At 36.9% G+C, this 11,388-nt stretch overlaps 1 pseudogene; it reads left to right on the top strand.

Annotated features, from left to right (window-relative positions):
* Nucleotides 1–9,887: 9,887 nt before the first annotated feature.
* LOC149895192 (uncharacterized) lies at nucleotides 9,888–11,033 on the top strand (annotated as a pseudogene).
* The last annotated feature ends 355 nt before the right edge of the window (nucleotides 11,034–11,388 follow it).

Here is an 11,388-nt window from a genome sequence, read left to right as displayed (position 1 = left end):
TCGCTAGAACACCAGCAGGCAATCCTCATTTTTTTGCTCAGGACCCAACTTTCGGACCCGTATGTTAGTACTGGTCTTAGTAGGGTCTTTTATAGCAGTACCTTTATGTTTCGGCATAGCAGTTTCGATCAAAAATATCTTAGAAGGCCGAATCAGCCATAATTCGTTTAAATATTTCTGCAGATATTTCGTTCTGGTTTGTTATTAATTATGCCAGGTACACAAAGTCACGTACAGCCACGAACTTGACTTGTAGACCGAGCTTTTGGGCAGTTTGGTCTATAGTAATATATGCGTTAACAGCAGTAGAGGATCACTGCTGGTAGCGTCCTCCCGATCCAGGTCTATATCATCCGCGTATCTCAGTATTTGTATCTATTCGAAAAATAAAGTGCCCGATGTCTCAATTTCTGGAATCTCGGATGCATTTTTCTAAGGCTATGTTAATCAGAAGGCTGGAGAGCGCATCACCCTGCCTAAGGCCTTCCATTGCCCTAAAAGGTTGCAAGATACTGAATGGATCCGAACGACGCTTTTTTATTTTTTTAACGTCATTGCTGTAAGTGACGACACCAATTGTGGTGGAATGCCGATCTCAGTCAACGCTTGGTACAGGAAATTTCGGTGAACATTGTCGTATGCAGCCTTAAAATTCACGAAAATAATATGGTGTGTTATGACATTGAACTCAAGTGTTTTAAAATCTGATCAGTAGTCGAACGGTTAGGGCCCCAAGCGTACTGGTAGTCGCCTAGTTTGTCTTCTGTGTATGGAGATATTCTATTGAAAAGGACATAGGCGAAGATTTTATATGCCGTGTTTAAAAGAGATATACCGTGATAATTCTGGCAATCAAATATGTCACCTTTCTTGTGCTGTACACACCGCTGTAATATATACCCTATGTTACTGCGATGTTCCACTCATCGGGCGTATTAGATTATATTAGAAAAACTTAACTATAATTATTTTTCTTATGTCATTGTTGTGGCAACCCTGTACTTAGTCTGTGGTTCATGTACCTATGCAATGTGTAAGGCAATGTGCTTTTAGAAAGAATAAAGAAAAGTTAACAGGGCGTCGTTTCAGACTACTACACCTGGACTATCAGCTCATAAAATTTCTCCTTAAAGCTAGTTTCAGCATATTTAAGCAATTCCACAGAGATGTAATCAGTTCCTGGTGGCTTATGATTTTTGAGTTTCCTAATGGCCAATCTAACTTCGTCTATTTGTAGGCAGTGAGATATCTGGGATGTTAGTATAATTTTGTATGGCAGAAGGTGTTTCAGCAGTTTCTGTGCTATTTAGCAGTTCTTGGAAGTACTAATTCCATCTTTTAATAATATCGTTCTTACTATTTAGTAGCTCACTATCTTTACTTTTACAAGCTGAGGTTCTAGGTTTGAAATCTTTCCTACCTCTATTAGTTTGGCTGTAAAAGTTTCTCGAGTCCTTCGTTGAGAAACTTTTAGCAATCTCTTCAAGTTAGTTGACATCAACACATTTCTTCTTCTTTCTCTTGTGTAGTTATTTTTTTTCCTTCGTCGCGCTTTATGCTCTCTCTCGTCTGCAAGTGTAAGTCTGCTGTAACGATAGGTATGCTTCATTCTTTTCGTTAGTAACCTTTTGGCATTCGGCCACTTGTTTCTGCATCGTATCTCATTACCTAGATTTTCACTCGCAGCTGTTAGTAGAATTTTACTTAGTACTTCCCAGGATCTTACTTGCGTTTTGTTCGCTATTTATCTATCTGCTCTGAGCCAAAATTTTTAGATAAACTTTCACTTTAAGAGGTGCGAAATAAATCTACACTACATAGTATAAAACAAAGTCGCTTTTTCTGTTCCTATGTCCCTTTGTATGCTTAAATCTTTAAAACTACGGAACGGATTTTGATGCGGTTTTTTTTAATTCATAGAGTGATTAAATAGGAAGGTTTTAGTGTATAATTTATTAGGTTTGAAACAAAGTAGGCGAAGCCGCGGGCGGTAAGCTAGTAATATTATAAAGAGGAAAGGTTTGTATGTATGTATGGTTTTCACGCATAAACTACTGAACCGATTTTGATGAAATTTGGCACAGATAATCTTTAGACATTGAGAAAGAACATAGACTACCTTTTATTGTGAAATATGTACCACGGGCGGAGCCGGGGCGGACCGCTAGTTCCTAACTAAAACTGCACTTTTGTATTACTTTTTTTAATTAATTATACTGAAGTATAATTTTTTGTTGATTAATAATACCAATATTAGAGTTGATTGCCCATAGGTATTAAGTAAATAGTAAAAATGAGTCTTGAAACAAACAATAAATATAATTTCTTAGTTAACATTTGGTTTCATTAGACTACTTCCCATTAATATTTTAATACTAAGTTGACATAATTCAGGTTACGTCCAAATGCATGCATAGAACAAAAATACTAAAGTGACTCATTCCCAAACTAGTCAAAGATGAGTTACAAGTTTTCAGTACTAAAGTGACGCAATATCTAATGGTAATTTTTAAAAAAAGATAAAAAATATTTAAATTTAATTTAATTTATTTTTTATGGATTGTATGGGTGGATAATATCCTCTAAAATGATATCAGACTTTAATATCTTATATAACTTTGCATTCGAACAAATTATGACATGATTTGTAAATAGTTCTGTAAATTACGAACACTTTTTTGATGATTCCCAAAAAACACGAATTTCGTATTAGGTCACTTTCGTTCTCAGCGTGCGAATTATGATGTTAGACTATATTTTTACATATGAACACATGTTGTAACAACCCCAGAAATATACTTTTTTCGTGTTTTTTTGTAGTTGTGGCCTTATGAACGAGTACTTCATGGAATAACTCAATGTATTCACATAATTTTTTTTTTACTCTTTGCAATATAACGACTTATGCCCTTATGCACTATGTTCATAATCGCACAACACGACTTATATTATTGCCAGTTTTGGTTTTATAGAAATGATGTGACTTATTATGCTTGAAATTTGTGTACTTTATGACTCAATTGAGGCTTTTTAGTGGAAAAACTATGCACGTAGCTTGAAAAACGAATGAAATCAACGGGTTTTTTTATCGTTATTAGATAATAAAAACAAAACATCATTTAGGTATTTATGCATTTAACCCTAGAAGTCCAATCTACGTAAATTTGACGTATGAACTCTTCTATATTTACCATCGAATCGCTGCAAAATCCAGAATCAACTCATTAGCCGTCGAGACCTAGCAGTACATAGTTGGCTCATCCATGTAAATTCCGCCATTTGGTTGTAAAGAGGATGTTGTGCGTCATTTTGACGTATAATTGGGCTTTTCGTAACTTTTAAAATTGTTTCAAATTTTTATTTTGTGACTAGCTACCCGCCCCGGCTTCGCACGGGTGCAATGGCGGCCGGCCGGTACCGCCGCAAACGCTACGTCCCGCAATTTTTAAAGTAAATGACAAAAGAAAGTTATTGTGGGTTATCCATAAGAGATAGACATAATATATACCATCACGGACTTTTCTGTAGACCTTTTCAATACTTAGTACATTATTTTGATAAAACTCGTAGGGTTTAGCCTGCGTTTGCAATGTAGGTAAGAGGAAAAAATGTAATTATTTACGGCATCACATTAGAAACCTCAAAAATAACAGTACTTCTCCACTATTTAATTTAATTATTATACATATACACCTTCCTCTTGAATCACTCTATCTATTAAAAAAACCGCATCAAAATCCGTTGCGTAGTTTCAAAGATTTAAGCGTACAAAGGGACATAGGGACAGAGAAAGCGACTTTGTTTTATACTATGTAGTGATTCCAATGCGATCGGAAAAATAAAGAAAAGGTATAATAACTAAATCATTGTTCATTTACTTTCAGGGTTATCTCCCTCATCAGAATCGCGAGAGCGACGCAGCAGTACTGACTCGAGTGAATCTTTACCAGAGCTAAATATTGAAGTGGTACCTAAAAGAAAAGATGACGATGACCCAGAAGAGTTTTATCAGGAGTTAGAGAAAAAAATGAAGGAAATTATATCGGCAGATCGAAGAGGGTGTGATGCCCCGAAATCTGATACTATTGACAAAGAATCAGTAGAATTAAATGTGTTTTGTCACATCGTAGCGTACACTGCGTAGTTTCAAAGATTTAAGCGTACAAAGGGACATAGGGACAGAGAAAGCGACTTTGTTTTATACTATGTAGTGATTCCAATGCGATCGGAAAAATAAAGAAAAGGTATAATAACTAAATCATTGTTCATTTACTTTCAGGGTTATCTCCCTCATCAGAATCGCGAGAGCGACGCAGCAGTACTGACTCGAGTGAATCTTTACCAGAGCTAAATATTGAAGTGGTACCTAAAAGAAAAGATGACGATGACCCAGAAGAGTTTTATCAGGAGTTAGAGAAAAAAATGAAGGAAATTATATCGGCAGATCGAAGAGGGTGTGATGCCCCGAAATCTGATACTATTGACAAAGAATCAGTAGAATTAAATGCAGTAGAAAAACCCAGTAGTCCAGAGATATAATTATGATCTCCGAAGTTTATATAATTATGATAATTTTACGGAATTTTAAAAGCATATAAGTAGTTTACTAAATGTTACTTCATTACATATACATAATTGTAAATAAATAGGTCACAATGGTTATTTTATTGGTATACTAGATTTCCGCCCGCGGCTTCGCCTGCGTTTTCAAAGGAAAACCCGCATAGTTCCCGTTCCCGTGGGATTTCCGGGATAAAACCTATCCTATGTGTTAATCCAAGTTACCCTCTATATGTGTGCTAAATTTCATTGTAATCGGTTCAGTAGTTTTTACGTGAAAGAGTAACAAACATCCATACATCCATACAAACTTTCGCCTATATAATAGTACTAGATTTCCGCCCGCGGCTTCGCCCGCGTTTGCAAAGGAAAACCCGCACAGTTCCCGCTCCCGTGGGATTTCCGGGATAAAAACTATCCTATGTGTTAATCCAAGTTACCCTCTATATGTGTGCTAAATTTCATTGTAATCGGTTCAGTAGTTTTTACGTGAAAGAGTAACAAACATCCATACATCCATACATCCATACATCTATACATCCATACATCCTTACAAACTTTCGCCTTTATAATATGTATTAGATTTATTTGAATGATTTTTTTCCAAGTCACGTTTCACATGATATCTATAGTATTATACTATAGATTGAGTATAAAATGGGATCCAGACAACTTTAATACTAGGACGAAAAACCTTCAATTTTAGTAAATGACGATTATTGTCCTCCGCTGGATTTGGACTTCAAGCAAAGGGAGTGGGTGGCTGAAGATGTTGTCCGGAGTAAAACCGAATATGTTATGGGGTTTTGTTACCCATGTATAATGAAAGTCGTAGATTGTAAAATAAACCTTTAATCGATCTTTCAATAATACAGTACTATGTTGTTAATGCTATACAATGTTTCACCAGTCACCACAATGAGTCTAGTCTGTACAGGTTAGCAGGAGACAATCATTGAGTATTGGTATTAAATACGTATCAACTGCGTATTGCGTTTTGCGTATTAACTATTCTGCCGTCCTTTAACTAGAAAGCCGTTAAGCCCACGAAGTGAGTTTCGAGTAAATGGCAAAAAACACGGAAATCGTTATTTCTTAAAAATTATGACACTTAGAATAATTATTGTGAGATACATCGATCGAAATTTAATTATATTATATATAAATAATAGAATGCATAGAACGTGCATAGAATAAAATAGTAGGTAGCGTTTATTTCCCTCTGAGTAAGTAGTGTGTATTGTGTATCAAAAGTAACATTCAATTATGTATTGTGTTAATTTTATTTATTACGGATTCAACATCAAACAACTCTACGGTAAGTATCAAGGTGCGTATTAACTATAGAGCTATTATTTATTACCTTACCTAATACCTATAGGTATGTTATAGCTAATTGCTGCTGGGCGCTGGCTGCGATTTCGTCCATGTATCTACTGAAAGGTTTCATGACATAATATGAGCACAGGGGAATAAAATAAAAATACCAGTATGTACATCCAAAAATATTTATTTCAATTATTACAAATTATCCTTAATCTAATTTTGAAAATCTAACACTGAATTAGATTCCTTACAATAATATTATTCAAATTAATAACAAAATAACGTATTTTACGGCTAAATTAATATTGAACTAATTATGTAGTTAAAACACGAAAGCGCATTACCTTGTTATACCAAAAATTTTATATGATACAATATTTTCAACTGATATCGAAATGTACGAAAATAGTAATAATGTAATTGAACTGAGAACATAATATTTTAATATTCAGACAAAGCTGTATTGTTTCGATATACGTAGTTTTTATTGTAAACTGCACATAATATTTTCATAGAAAAATACTGTAAAACAACAGATGATGAAATTTTCAAATAATTTGGAAAATCCAAAAGTGCACGCCTCATAATTTTTTTTTAATAAATATTGCACGCCTCATAAGCGAAGCGTTGAGGTGGGTACTACTGTCACTTCGCGCAAAACATCTGATTTTTCAAACTTAAAATGTCTTTATGTATCATACATTGCACTTGTAAGATAATACATACACACACATATTAAGAAAAAACACTATTTTTAACGTTCATGATATTTTTGATGTCATTTTTGTTATTTAAACTAGTTAAAAAACAGTTTAAAAAAGTTCTGTCTTGGACGTCCGTGTGTCTGTATGTGCGGATCCTTTTTCTTGTTAACACGATAGCGACCGAAATACTTTACTAATCGAGTCTTTTTTTTTCTCTTTCGCTTGAAAAAATAGTTAATATAGTTTTTAGAATAGTTTTTACAAAATATGTAATAGGTTTTGTCTGGTGTGACTGATTGATAGACAACACACTGACTATAATGATGGACCTAGGACACATGAGGATTCAAGATTTATTTGGAGGATATTCCTTGAGCTCTATAATGAATGCATTAAGAATAGGGTTTGAAAAACAAAAGTTACCTGTCCTCGGTGTATTAAGAGTAAACCTCTTTGGCTTATTTGGTGTTAACACATTTTGGTCAACACTCTCCGAAACCTGATTTTGTATGACACCATCACCCTCACCACTGCATATAACAATTTCAATGTCATGGTTACTTGATGTAGGCATCAAATCTGCAGCCTTACTTATATCATCAGAAACCCTAGCAAACCCATCACCAATACCGTCACCACTAGCTCCACCATCTCCACTCATGCCACCAATATCAACACCTACTGTTTCCTTATCACCCCCAAATGGCACAGTAAATCCACTGGCAGTACTTCCTAGTAAACCAGAAACTCGGTCCAGTATGTCATCTGGGGGTATATGTATAATCAGCAGGACCACCACCAGTCTAAAAATTCAATGTAGGTAAATAGAATTAATAAGTCATTACATTCTGAAGTCCAATTAAAAACACAACTATGAACGAACACGACTAGCTAACCTTAATTTGGTTCATCCTTATTTTAGTGCTGCGTTTGCGAGAATTCTTTTTTAAATTTTCCCATTTCAAACGCAGCTGCTGAGGTGTCCTGGGACAATTCGTAGCCTGGGCATTGAACCGCTCGGTCAATCTAACCCATTCCTCGTTTTTTAGTTTGTTATTGGTGGCGTTCGTTGTTTTCGTTGTTATGATTTTACTCCCTTCTATTAATTCAAGCAAGAACTTGGATTCCTCTTTTGTAAGAGGCTTGCCTTTTACCTAGAAACAAAAAAATAAGATTTAGGCGCGAAATTGAGCGTAAGTTGGGAGCACAAAAGCGTCACCTTATGAAATAACAAAAAGGTACTTACGATTTCGCAATCCATTATTGATAATGAATAATAGGTAATTAATGACTAACTGTTATAACTTGTTTTACTTATTTATTATTTGTATGTTCGCAATATTTAAACGCATAAACGTTCACAGTTTGATAGCTGTTGTCACTTGCCACAGAACAGACCAATACACATTCCATTTTAGGTAAAGTATTTTTACTTGATATCATATTTTATGTGATAAAATATAATTCCTAGTAAAGTTTTTACACGCTTTCACAAAATTATTTGCTTTTAGTATTTTGGATATTCTTTATAATATTTTAAGACTAGTTTGTTACTATTAAACATTTAGCTAAACGTATTGCATACATCAAACATTGTGCTAGGAACGGAACGGTCAAGAGGGAAAAGATCGCCACTGATCCCGGTATCACAAAAAATTTGGATTGCAGTCATTTGTTATTGGCACGCAGATCGGAGATCAATCGAGCAACACGCAGTAATCCAGGATTGGTCATAATCTTGGATAGGAGATACATTATTAATTTCGGGCGTAAATCTTTTACCGCCAAAAGTTTAAGTATATATGTTAAATAAACATGTTTTTATTTGTCGTATTGGGCTGGAGGACGCGGAGGGCACTTTGGAGTATGATTGCGCTCCACAAATATTGCGTTTTCAAATTGAACAGTTTTAACGGGCTTAGATTTTAGTGTACGATTACTAATTAATTTAATGGATCACGCGGGAGTTGAACGGCGACGAGCGTTGCCGCCACGTCACCACTCTGCACGCTTGGAACGAAACACCGTACGCGAGCCAATTGCAAAATCGACCGCGCACCGCTTCCGCCCAACCGAGTAAGTAATGAAACAATGAAAGTAGTGGTTTTTTAATTTCTATCATGCAAAATTCGAGAATTTATATTATTTCACCCATACAAATATGAAATTTTGACGTGTTTCATATCGAACTTTCATGGGAACAGTGAAATTTTGTCCGAGTGAATTTTAAACTTGGCGCGTTTATTGAACATAAAGTCACACTTCAGGTATTTAAAAATATAAATAAACAACGCATAAATTATAATTGTTGACAATCATTTTAATCGTATACAAAATCAAAATGTTTACCTTCTCAAAATTCCTTTAAGTGCACTACACCACTAAGTTGGTTTAATATTTTTTCAAAGCTAGCTATCTTATAGGTTATGTGCGATCCATAAGGCTCACGGTGGAACTGTGCTTGACGAAGAAAACCACAAATTTTTATAGACGCATACATAGATATACACTCAATATCTTATCAGAATAAATCGTGTAACTGAATACTTGCTTGCTTACCCTTATCAATTCTCGAACTTTTTAACAATTATCCAATTGAAACGGAAGCTTGTGATAAACATGACGAACATCTTAAATCATCATATTATGTATAACCAATGTATATTTGTATAACCAGTGTAATATGTATGTACATACTCGTCACGATGAGACCGATGTCGAGTCTATTAAATCATTCGTTGCGTATCGTCCTTGCAGACAAATACGGACCATTTTCAGGCTGATCGTGCGGGGTGAGGTAAGTGTTTAATTTTGGCGGGAGGTGGAGAGTGTCCGTTCTGTAGCGTTTAGCTACTATTATGTATTCTGTGACATAATATAGCAGGAAAGCAGTTACCATGTTCTTGTTTGAGGATAGATTTTCTATTTATGAAGGAAATTGCATGTAATGATATGAATAGAAAATATTTAAATTAATATAATATAATGCAGTCTTAATTACCAGGAACAGATCTTTGTTACTGCAATGTGAGATAAACAATGTTATATTTAAATAATCTATACTAATATTATAAAACTGAAGAGTTTGTTTGAACGCGCTAATCTCGGAAACTACTGGTCCGATTTGAAAAATTATTTCGGTGTTAGATAGCTCATTTATCGAGGAAGGCTATAGGTTATATATCATCACTCTACGACCAACAGGAGTGGAGTCACGGCCACGGGGCTGAAACCGCGTGGAGCAGCTAGTACTGAAATAATTAATATTTTTTATTGTCGAAGTTATCGCTCGCAACAATGAGCGCTAGGCTTGTGCCTAATGAAGTCCTGGCATTCCTGCAGTATCAGCTGGATGTCATGGATGAAGTTAGCATAGAGCAAATTTGCACGAGCAATTTTACGGAAGGAGAGATACGTGACGCCAAATCACTACTCTTTTTGCCATTGAATATGGCCGACCAGATGCCGTCTCGCAGGAGGGACGAGAAGGGAGAGAGGAGTCTACGGGACATCATCAAGGTGTTCAAGAAGACCGATCCGGACGACGTGCCGACTTTCGTGGCGAAGGATTTGCGTAAGCTGCCTCCCGTCACATTCGACCACGTCGACGTCACCCGCCTTCTTAAGGACATCACTTCATTAAGGACGGCCCTAAAGGAGATGGAGTTTAAATTTGGAGCTTCCCAATCCACCATCAACGATCTGCGTAATGAGGTCGTCGCCCTGCGCGATTCAATTTCATTATGTAGGTCAGCGGAGGTTTCAAATGTGAACACGCGTCGTGGAGCGCAACGTGAGACTTTTGAGTCAGCGAATTTGACGACGCCGCCGGCCGTCGACCGCGTCACGCCGCGCCCCGCCTGACCCGCGCCTCCCCCGGAGAGCCCGCCTCGTGTAGCCAACCCGACACCGGCTGGCTACGCGGCCGCTGCCGCCAAGCCTCCCGTAAAGCGGCAAGAAATCACCCGAGATGGAGATCCCGTTAAGCACAGGGACTCCCCGCGCCGTGCGGCACCCTTGTCGAGCGTGAATAGACATCCACTCGATGAGGAGGGCTTTACAAAGGTAGAGAAAAGGAAGAAGAAAAAGAAGCCCTCCTCCAACAAGTGTGGTACCGCCCCGACCGGTAACAACCACCTGCTGCGGCCCGCCATACCGACGACGCAGCTGTACGTGTCCCGCCTGCACCACTCCACCCAAGCTTCTGATGTAGTGGAGTATGTGCGGGTGAAGACCAAGTTTATCGTGAGGGTCCAGCGCCTGGAGCCGCGCAATAATTTGAACTTTAATTCATTTGTTGTGCGTGTACCGAGCGAGCAGCTGTCGACCTTCATGAGCGAGGAGTTCTGGCCCCGTGGTGTCGTGTTCCGGCGGTTTCGCGGGCGGCTTCGCAACACCCAGCCGAAGCCCATTCAGCGCAATATGACACTGCCAGTGCCGTGAATTGTGTATAGTGTAGTGCTTAATAGTTTTAGTTATAAAATATTATATGTATGTTAGTCTGTAAGGTATTTATTCTATGGGTCTGTACAATTTATTGTCTGTTACCTGAAATAAATGTTATAAATAAAAAAAAATAAATAAATAAATATCCCTTGAGGCAGACTGATAGTCTTTCTTCAGCGGAAATAGCCAATCTATAATTGGTATTTTGTTTTCGAATATGTGGCCTGAGAATTTCCAACAAACTTTCAAATTTGTCCTAAGGAGCGCTGGTGCAGTGAACTCCCATAAATAATTATAGTATAAAGTTATACCTGCTCATTCATTTATTAATTGATATCACTATTTAAAATCT

The sequence above is a fragment of the Colias eurytheme genome, chromosome 32 (assembly GCF_061535395.1).
Source record: "Colias eurytheme isolate Ceu_HAF_F1 chromosome 32, ilColEury1 Martin Lab GWU primary, whole genome shotgun sequence".
Lineage (NCBI taxonomy): Eukaryota > Metazoa > Arthropoda > Insecta > Lepidoptera > Pieridae > Colias > Colias eurytheme.
The sequence above is the reverse complement of the archived record's forward strand: the minus strand, read 5'-3'. Positions and strand labels throughout refer to the sequence as shown.